The sequence below is a fragment of the Crocodylus siamensis genome, chromosome 3 (genome assembly GCF_052110815.1).
Source record: "Crocodylus siamensis isolate JL-2025a chromosome 3, ASM5211081v1, whole genome shotgun sequence".
Lineage (NCBI taxonomy): Eukaryota > Metazoa > Chordata > Crocodylia > Crocodylidae > Crocodylus > Crocodylus siamensis.
In genome coordinates, this window is record NC_143397.1 from 111,798,301 (window position 1) to 111,808,721 (window position 10,421).

The window sequence follows — 10,421 nt, forward strand, 5'->3', positions numbered from 1 at the left end:
TACAGAGCATTTTATGAGAGGTTCAGATGCTTTGTCACTTAACGTCACACTGGTGGACATCGCCATGCAGTGCAGTGCCAGGGAATGACCCTCTGCTGGGAAAGCTGGAACTGAGCCCAAGGATGCTCATGTCACAGCCAGTGAGCCCAGGCCTCTGCTAGCTGGCCTGAGAACAGCTGTCAATCCCCGCTGAGCTGCGCTGGGTTGGACATGAGCTTGTGACCCCAAGATGTCAGGCTGGGAACTGGCACATCCCTGAGGCAAGCAGAGCTCAGGCAAGGGGCTGGGGTGAAAGTGTCGGAGATAGCATTTCCTGGTCAGGACATTGCAGAACCTCAGCTACAGCCTGCTCCTGCCCCACAAACACTGGTGACTCCCGCGGGGTGGTGGAGCCCGGGTCACGGGTGCCGTGGCTCAGGATACGAGAGAGCGTGTGCATCGCCCCATGCGGGAGGCTAGTGCGCTGCGTCCCATGTATTCGCTGGAGTGCCTTACAAGCAGATGCTCATTCACAGGCTGTTTCTGTCAGTGCAAATGTGCCGTGCCGACATAAGAGCACAGCAGAGATTTTGCATTGGCCTGGATCCCAAGCGCCAGCTCCTCCATTCCCTTATTCTGAGTGTCTTGGCTCTTGAATGGAGCTGGCTCTTCATTCAAACCCAAAGCTAGCTGTCTGCAGTGTCAAATACTACAAACACATACCCAGAGACTACACGTGACTTTTTAAAACTATAATGCCCTTTCAGTTTTCACTACTTTATTTCCAGGTGTCTATTCAGTGTCATATATACTTCTGTCCATGACTTTGACTCCTTTCATGTCTTAACTTAAGGCCCTTTATTTTTGGGGGTTGGGGATATAGACAATATATTCTATATTCCACCCCTGCCCTATCTTGTCTACCCTGAGTCCCTGTACTGTTTCACTTGGGCACAATGTTCCAGTCCGGCTGGAGAACAGGTATGAGGCCCTGGCAACACTGGAGGAGAAGGAGGGAGAGGAGGCAACTGGAGGGGAGGCAGCTCCACACTCTCCATGCTCCAAACAGGCCGAAGGAACTAAGCAGTTTTGGAGGAGAAAGCATTGAGTGATCATCATAAGTGACTCCATCCTGACAGGTACAGAGGGCCCCATCTGTCACCAGGACCCTTTGACACACGAGGTCTACAACATACCCGGAACAAAGATTTATGATGTGATGGAGATGGTCCAGGCCATGATCCAGCCCACCGATTACTACCCCATGGTCCTAGTCCATGTGGGTACTAATGATGCGGCCAGGGGAAGCCCCGATCACCTGATGGTGAACTACCATGCTCTGGGGGGTGTGCTGAAGGAGATAGGTACACAGGTGGTATTCTCTTCTGTCCTACCAGTGAGCGGACATGGAAGACGGCATGAGATGTGCATCGTAGAAACCAACTGGCGGCTTCGGGAATGGTGTCCTGAGGCAGGCTCTGGCTTCCTTGACAATGACCCGCACATCATGACAAGAGACATGCTCGGGTGGGATGGGCTTCACCTTTCCCCAAAAGGTAAGCATGTGTTTTCTTCTAGGTTGGCGGATCTCCTCCGGCGGGCTTTAAATTAGGCTCATCGGGGGTAGGGGAAGATGAGGGAGGAGGAAGCCTTGGACCGCTAAACCAAGCACCACCCACAAGTGCAGCCCAGCTTAGACCGACAAGCAGAACATATACACAGGTAAGCAACAGGGGCCAGGGTAATGCTGAGATTAGGGGGCCAGTGCGCACATCCTCAGGAGGCCTCAAATGACTCTGCAAATGCTCATAGTATGGGAAACAAGCAGGAGGAACTCACCCTTCTGCTAGCTGACACCAACCCAGACACAGTGGGGCTCAATGAAATGTGGTGGGACCCAACACATGACTGGGCAGTGAATATCAAGGGCTATAGGCTGTACAGGAGGGACAGGACAGGGAGGGAAGGCAGGGGTGTGGTGCTCTACACCAACGGGCAGGCAGAGAAGTTGATGGTGTGCTCACACACAGGCTGCAGAGACAGAAAACAGTGACTGCTTCAGCACATACAGCCAATGAACCTGGTGTTCAGAAGAGCTGGGCTGCGATTTCTGCTGGGAAGAGCAGTCAGCCAGGTCTGACCGCTCACATAGGTTCCTAGCCCAAATGCAGGACCTCCATCTAACCCAGAAGGTGCACGGCCCCACCAGGGGAGACGTCTTGTTGGACCTGGTGTTGGCCACGGGTGACGACCTGGTGAGGGGGCTGCGGGTGCTCGACCACCTGGGTGACAGCGATCATCGCCTGCTGGAATTCACCATCCAGCGCAAGGTAGCAAAGGCCTGCAGCAAGGCAGAAGCCCTAGATTTCAGGAGGGTGGATTTCAATGAGCTAAGGAGAATAGTCAGGGAAGCACTGAGGTCCTGGAGGGGAGGGGAGCCAGGTGTCCATGAAGAGTGGTTGCTCCTTAGGGAGACAATCCTCCAAGCCCAAAGGGAGGTAATCCCAACACGGATTAAAGGGAGCAGGAGGGCGCAAAAGCCCCAATGGCTCACCAAAAGCATCTGGAAAGGTCTCCTAGCTAAAAGGGAGGTGTATACCCAATGGAAGGGAGGGGCCATCACCAGGGAGGACTATACTGCGGCTGCTCAGGGATGCAGGGGGACAGTCAGGAAGGCCAAGGCGGAGATGGAACTGGGACTAGCTTCCCAGATCAAGGACAACAAGAAGTCCTTTTTTAAATGCATAAGGGGCAAAAAGAAGGTACTGGGTAATGAGGGGCCTCTGCAAAACACGCTGGGAAATTTGGTCGTCACACCAGATGACAAAACTAACCTATTTAACAACTTCTTTGCCTCCATTTTCCTGAGCAGGGACTGGATCAACCCTGACACTGGGCCACCTTCAAGCCCTAGGGGAGGCGCACCTAGGCCAAGGGTAAGTGAGGATCTAGTCAGGAAACTTCTGGAGGGACTGGATGTATTCAAATCAGCTGGTCCGGACGATCTCCACTCCAGAGTGCTGAGGGAATTAGCTGAGGTTATTGTGGGACCCCTGGCACAGCTTTACGAGCACTCGTGATGCTCTGGTGTGGTGCCAGAGGACTGGAACGGGGCCAGTGTGGTTCCCATCTTCAAAAAAGGGAGGAAGGAGGACCAGGGAAACTACAGAGGGTCCAACCGCACCTTGTCATGCATCCACAGATGCATCTCAAGCAGGTCCAATGAGGTTATCCTTCCCCTCTATGCAGCACTGGTCAGGCCACAGCTGGAGTAGTGCGTCCAGTTCTGGGCGCCGCACTTCAGGAGGGATGTGGACAGCATGGAGAGGGTCCAGAGGAGGGCCACTCACATGATCAGGGGGCAGCAGGGCAGGCCCTACGAGGAGAGGCTACGGGAACTGAACCTGTTCAGCCTCCACAAGAGAAGGCTGAGGGGGGGATCTAGTGGCTTGTTACAAACTAGTCACAGGGGACCAGCAGGCACTGGGGAAGTCCCTGTTCCCCCAAGCACTACCAGGAGTGACCAGGAATAATGGTCACAAGCTGGTAGAGGGAAGATTTAGGTTAGATATCAGGAGGCGCTACTTCACGGTCAGGGCGGCTAGGGTCTGGAACCAACTTCCAAGAGAAGTGGTGCTGGCTCCTACCCTGGGGGTCTTTAAGAGGAGGCTAGATGTACACCTTGCTGGGGTCGTTTGACCCCAGTACTCTCCCCTGCCATGGCAGGGGTCGGACTAGATGATCTACTCAGGTGCCTTCCAACCCTAGAAACTACAAAACTATGAAACTATGACCCCACCGCACTCCTGTTCCTCAGATCCCCCTAGAGTTAGCAGTGCAAACAGCCCTTCTTTTGCTCTTGGCAAAGCTGCCCCCTGGGCACACCCTTTCCCCCCAACCCTCCCCAGGCTGTGTCATCAGCACAGGAGTGGCCATTATGTCCACAAGCAAGAGAGAAAGAAATGCTGGGTGGATCTTACCGATCTCAGAAAGTCTCCTTCAATTATCTCTGCCCCTGAAACATAACAGAGCCCAGTCAGATCAAAGAATCATAAAATCACAGAAAATTAGGGTTGGAAGGGACCTCAGGAGGCCATTTAGTCCAACCCCCTGCTCAAAGCAAGACCATCTCCAACTATATCATTCCAGCCAGGGCTTTGCCTAGCCCAGCCCTAAAAATCTCCAAAAATGGAGATTCCACCACCTCTCTAGGTAACCTGTTCCAGTGCTTCACCACCCTCCTAGTGAAAAAGTTTTTCCTAATATCCAACCTAAACCTCCCTTGCTGCAACTTGAGACCATTGCTCCTTGCTCTGTCATCTGTCACCACTAAGAACAGTCTATCTTCATCCTCTTTGTAACCACCCTTCAGGTAGTTAAAGGCTGCTATCAAATCTCCTCTCAGCCTTCTCTTCTGCAGACTAAATAAATCCAATTTCCTCATCCTCTCCTCAGAAGTCATGTGTCCCAGCCTCCTAATCATTTTTGTTGCCTTCCATAAGACTCTCTCCAACTTATCCACATCCACATCTGGAGGACCCAAAACTGGACACGGTACTCCAGATGTAGCCTCACCAGTGCAGAATAGAGTGGAATAATCACTTCTCTCGATCTGCTGGCAATGCTTCTACTAATGCAGCCCAGTTAGCCTTTTTGGCAACAAGGGCATACTGCTGGCTCATATTCAGCTTACCATCTACTGTAACCCGCAGGTCCTTTTCTGCAAAGCTGCTGGTTAACCAGTTGCTCCCAAGCCTGTAGCAGTACATAGGTTTATCCCATCCTACGTGCAGGACTTTGCACTTGTCCCTGTTGAATCTCATCATGAGATTTCTTTTGCCTAATCCTCCAATTTGTCTAGGTCACTCTGAATCCTTGCCCTACCTCCAGCATATCTACTACACCTCCCATCTTGGCGTCAGCTGCAAACTTGCTGAGGACACACTCCATGCCATCTTCCAGATCATTAATGAAGATATTGAACAAAGGATCCTAGAACCTCTGGCAGAGAAACTGCAGAGCTATGGTGGCAGGAATACGGGCCTGCTTCTGTTGTGGGGCTGCAGAGCTGCTCAACCAAAAGGCATTTCAAAGTGGCAGGTTGGGGGAGAGCCTCAGGGTGAACTCTGTGCTGCAGGCTACCCTTGGTGCTACCTCCAAACTGGGAGCAGGCCTGCATAGGGACCGCCACCCTCTCTCCCTTAAATTCCCCTGCCCCTGTCAGCCCCTGTGCACAGATCACCATGCCAATGGCTTGTCCACATATCCCTTGTATATGAGACATCTTTTCAGTGCTAACCCCCTCCCTCCACCCACTCCCTTTACCTGGCCTATCACTACTGCGTAGAGGGCTGCACTCCCACTTCGCTCAGTGCAATGCAATTCTAACACAGCCTGTTATATAAATTGTACAAGAGCCAGGAAAAAAATCTAGTGTTGAATCTAGTCTAAACAAAAAAATGACTGATACTACCCAAGGACAGAGCTGTGATTATGTCTGGTACACATGAGGGCAACAGATCGAGTTGCTAACATTGGTAGGCCCACTTGGTGAATAAGGTAATGAGACGGCAGGCTGTTCCACCATTGTCCCTTTGGGGGGCTTTATTAGACACTGGCAACAAGAAAACCAGGTAGATTAAAAGATCTCCCTCATCATGGCTCCCCTCCCCGCCCCCTTAGGCCCTTAGATCCCAGAATCCATCATGACACCAGCTGGTTTCCATTGTCAGCGGCACATCTTGACCAGACAAGACTCAGGTGACATCACTTCCTTTGCTAGCTCCAAGTCCTGCACACCACCTGGAACATGAGACTTAGATTTCCGCTGCTCTTCCTTCCCTCATGTGTCCTTTTCCTTCCCTATTTTATTACTTTTCTTTCCTCTTTCGCTTTGGACTTTTGCTTCAACAAAGCGTGGCTTAGCCAGCTCAGAGTGCAGTTGTTGCAGCCCTGCTGTGAGCTGAGCCCAGTGTCTTAGTGGCTTTAACAACCTAGAGCTGGTGAAATTTTGCCAGATCGCAATGTGGTTAAGGAGCACTTGCACAGGCCCAGACTTTTTCCATCAGTAAGGTCAGAAATAAATTCTGAGCCTTCTTTAAACTTCTGCTCAGCTTTGCACGGACCTTTTTTCATCAGACCTTCCTCTATCAAAATAAACACGGCATATTTGGCTGGTTCATGAGAAGCCTCAGATTTAATCTACATTGGCTGTACTAATGATCCTGGCACACCAGCATTTGTTTTTAAATTGTTTGCGTCGCAATTGTTTGTATTAAAAATCCACGTGTAGAGTGGTGTTTGTACAGTTAAGGCTGCAAAACAAATCATTAATGCTTTTGCTTTTCTGTTAAGTATTTTTAAAGGGAAAACGTGACAAATTTGTTTTAGTGTTCAGGATTTCTTTTCTTTAAGTTATTTGGAAATGCTTTGTTTCTCTTTTTTCCTTTGTGGACATCTGTTATTCCTATGATTAACAATAATTCCCTAAGGCTTAATGAAAAAGCATTTAAAGAAGTGACTGGAAGAGGACCTATGTGGTTCCCATCTGCAAAAAAGGGAGGAAGGAGGACCCAGGAAACTATAGGCCAGTTAGTCTTACCTCGATCCTGGGTAAGCTTTTTGAGAGAATTATTCTGGCACATGTCCACGAGGGGCCAGCAGGGGAGATTATGCTTAGGGGCAACCAACACGGGTTTATTAGAGGCAGGTGCTGTCAGACTAACCTGGTGCCTTCTTTGACCAGGTCACCAAATCCTTAGATGCAGGGGTAGCAGTGGCCATAGTCTTTCTGGACTTTTGGAAGGCCTTTGATGCGGTCTCTCACCCCGTTCTCATTAAGAAACTGGGGGACTGTGGTGTCAACACCTACACAGTCAAATGGGTCACCAACTGGCTGGAGGGCCGCACCCAGAGAGTGGTAGTGGATGGGTCATTTTCAGCCTGGACAGTGGGGTCCCCCAGGGCTCGGTTCTCGGGCCCGCGCTGTTCAACATCTTCATCAGTGACTTGGACGAGGGGGTAGAAAGCACCCTGTTCAAATTTGCTGATGACACTAAGATGTGGGGGGATGTGGGCATGCTAGAAGGGAGGAATAGGCTACAATCAGACCTAGACAGGTTACAGGGGTGGGCAGATGAGAATAGGATGGGATTCAACACTGACAAGTGCAAAGTGATGCACCTGGGGAGGAACAACCGGCACCATACCTACAGGCTGGGGAACTCCCTTCTTGTCAGCACAGAGGCGGAAAAGGATCTTAGAGTCATCATTGATGCCAAGATGAACATGGGCCGGCAGTGTGGGGAGGCAGTTAGGAAGGCCAACCGCACCTTGTCATGCATTCACAGATGCATCTCAAGCAGGTCCAAGGAGGTGATCCTCCCCCTCTATGCGGCACTGGTCAGGCCGCAGCTGGAGTACTGCGTCCATTTCTGGGTGCCACACTTCAGGAGGGATGTGGACAACATGGAGAGGGTCCAGAGGAGGGCCACTCGTATGACCAGGGGGCAGCAGGGCAGGCCCTACGAGGAGAGGCTACGGGACCTGAACCTGTTCAGCCTCCAGAAGAGAAGGCTGAGGGGGGCCTGTTATAAGCTAGTCAGGGGGGATCAGCAGGCATTGAGAGAGTCCCTGTACTCCTGAGCACCACCAGGAGTGACTAGAACTAACGGTCACAAGCTGGCAAAGGGTAGATTCAGATTAGATATCAGGAGGCGCTACTTCATGGTCAGGGCAGCTAGGATCTGGAACCAACTTCCAAGAGAAGTGGTGCTGGCTCCTACCCTGGGGGTTTTTAAGAGGAGGCTAGATGTACACCTTGCTGGGGTTGTTTGACCCGAGCGCTCTTTCCTGCCATGGCAGGGGGTCAGACTTGACGAGCTGCTCAGGTCCCTTCCGACCCTACTAACTATGAAACTATGAAACAATAGTTTAACTGCTGCAGGAAAACATTGCTATTAGTAGTGATGTGGAAAAATGTCTGTTTAGAGGAGAAGTGTTTGGCCAGTAGAAGGCTTTGCTGATGTTTTACAGGTTGGTAGTCTAATAACCCTGGACGGCTTTAAAAACATCTGTGGATGCAAAACACAGAAGGGGGAAATGACAAGCCAAGGTCATGCAGGAAGTGACAGAGCTGGTGACTGAACTCAGACCCCTGAAGCCTTAGTCCAGAGCCTTCACTGCAAGAGCTGACCCCAAATTAAGCAGCACGAAACTGGCTCTGGACGGAAAATAAGTCACTATTGGATACTTTTATGTTTACCTGCCAGAAGTGGGAAGACTGCTAAAACACCCAAGAGCAGAACATAGCTGAGCAGGCCATCTCAGTGCAGGAAAGGGAATCAGCCTGGGAATGCTGCACAGTAAACAGGCACATTATATAAATGTAAGTTACACAGATCCTTTTCTTTCCTGTGTGCTTGTGACATGGTATTTAGCAGATTTCACAGTCATTGGAATCTGACAGGGCTGTGCTGTGAGCTGCTGTGATCTCAAACTTGTGATTTCTGGACGGTCAACCGTGTGACTTCACACCCATGCCACCCCAACCCCCATCTACACAGATTTAAAAAAATCTCAGAGTTGGAACCAAAAGGAAGGATAAGTGGCAGCATAAAGCTGTACAGCCTATTTGAAGGTCCCTGAAAGAAGGCTCAAGCAAGCAGGCAACCCAAAGTAGTATGTTACTTCCTTCTTGAAACAAGCACTTCCTTTTTCAGCAGGATGGAAAATGAAGACATGCATTAGGACAGAGGTGACTTTGCTAAGTCCAGAGCCCTGCTCCTCACTTCCTGTCTATCTTGCAGCCAGCCAGACTCAGGCTGGAAAGGAAATCTATGTTGGTGCTCCCACCCCATGGAGGTTAGGATCACATGCAGCCCAACCGGCCCAAAAAGTCACTGTGTATACATTTCCACTACTGGCACTGGCCCAAAGTCTGTGATGGCTCCAGCCCTAATCTGACCTGGCAGCAATCAAGTAGCACCATGGCAAAACAGCCCTTGATGCACATGGCTGGAGAAGGGCCAGACCCTGGTGACCAGCTAGAATTTCCTTTTCCCTGGATGTGGCTACAGTGAGCAGAGGGGAAAATAAAGCAGTTTCTTCAGGAGTACAGATATGGCAGGGTGGGGATGAATTCACAGGCCTATGATCCATCCATCCTCACAGGATGACTACAGATCTACTCAGATTATGGTTTCATGAATGTAATGGAAATTGTGAAATCAGGCAATGTCTGCAAAATCTGCAGGAAATTTTTTTTACCAGAAGGAAAAAATGCTGGCTCCCTAGTGGGAGCCATCAGTCCTTGCGGCCACTATGGCTACCAGCTGTAGTGCTGGGAATGCACATACTCATTTCCCAGTGGAAATACTTCTATGCCATTCAGTAAATGAATGAAGGACACGTGACAGAAGGCTGCAAACTACAACACATAGTATCCTAAACAGTATACAAGTATCCTAAATGTGCAAGAAGCCCTTCTGCTCACTCCAGCTCCTGCCACCAGAGCCCAGGCCAAACTCGCAGGCCCCTCCTCCATTCAAGCAGACAGGAATTCTCAGCTTGCCTCTGCAGTGGCACAGGGAGAGCCAGGGATTGTCAATTGTTGGACCAGTGATTTGGCACTCCAGTTAACTCAGAGCAGAGATTTCCACCTCTTTTCTAGCCCAGGCTTATCTATTCAGCAGTGTGGAGTGAGTGTGTTCCACTTTCTTCTATTGGAACGGCACTAGTTTATAGCTAAATATCCATTAAAACAGAAAGAGAAATTGGTACTGTATCTCAGGTGTTTACAATGCTAAGATCCAGATTCAAGTGTCTGTACCACTAAATATGCAACTATTCGTACAAAATGGAGCAACCCTCAACATGAGAGATTCAAAAAGCACCATTTGAAATAGCATCGTGGCCAGGATTCTTACCTGGCATACGTGCAGCCTGAGTTCAAGTACCACATGGCCTGAATCAAGCAGAGCAGGGACTAGAACAGGGTGCCCTACATCTCAGCTGAGTACCTAAGCCACTGGCTATTCTCAGTGTAATGTCTCCTGATTTTCAAAAGATCTCTTTCATCTCAATGCAGAATAGGACATTTTTTAAAATTGTAAATTTTTTTCTTGAACTGGTAAAGCTGTTGTCCATGCAGATCAAGCCCTGCTTCCTAAGCAGTTGTAGCTGAAGTTCCCCAGTTCAAATTTCTGCTGCTTGCTGTCCAATACAGAGACAATGGAGGGTCCTGGAGGATACAAGACCCATCCCTCCCACAGGCCTTCACTGTGGAGGAACAGAGGGGATTGTATACATGTGGAGGGGTTTGCACTGGGCTGCTTTATGAAATGCAGGTCCTTTGACTTGGAAATCAGATGTTACCTATATGAAAACCATGTTAACTGTATAAGCAGCAATGAAAAAAAAGAAATTTGAGTAAGAGCACCAAG

General features: G+C 49.9%; 1 pseudogene; it reads left to right on the top strand.

Moving 5' to 3' along the window:
* Nucleotides 1–1,591, top strand: part of LOC149868682 (uncharacterized) — an 11,098-nt pseudogene extending 9,507 nt beyond the window's left edge.
* Nucleotides 1,592–10,421: the final 8,830 nt, after the last annotated feature.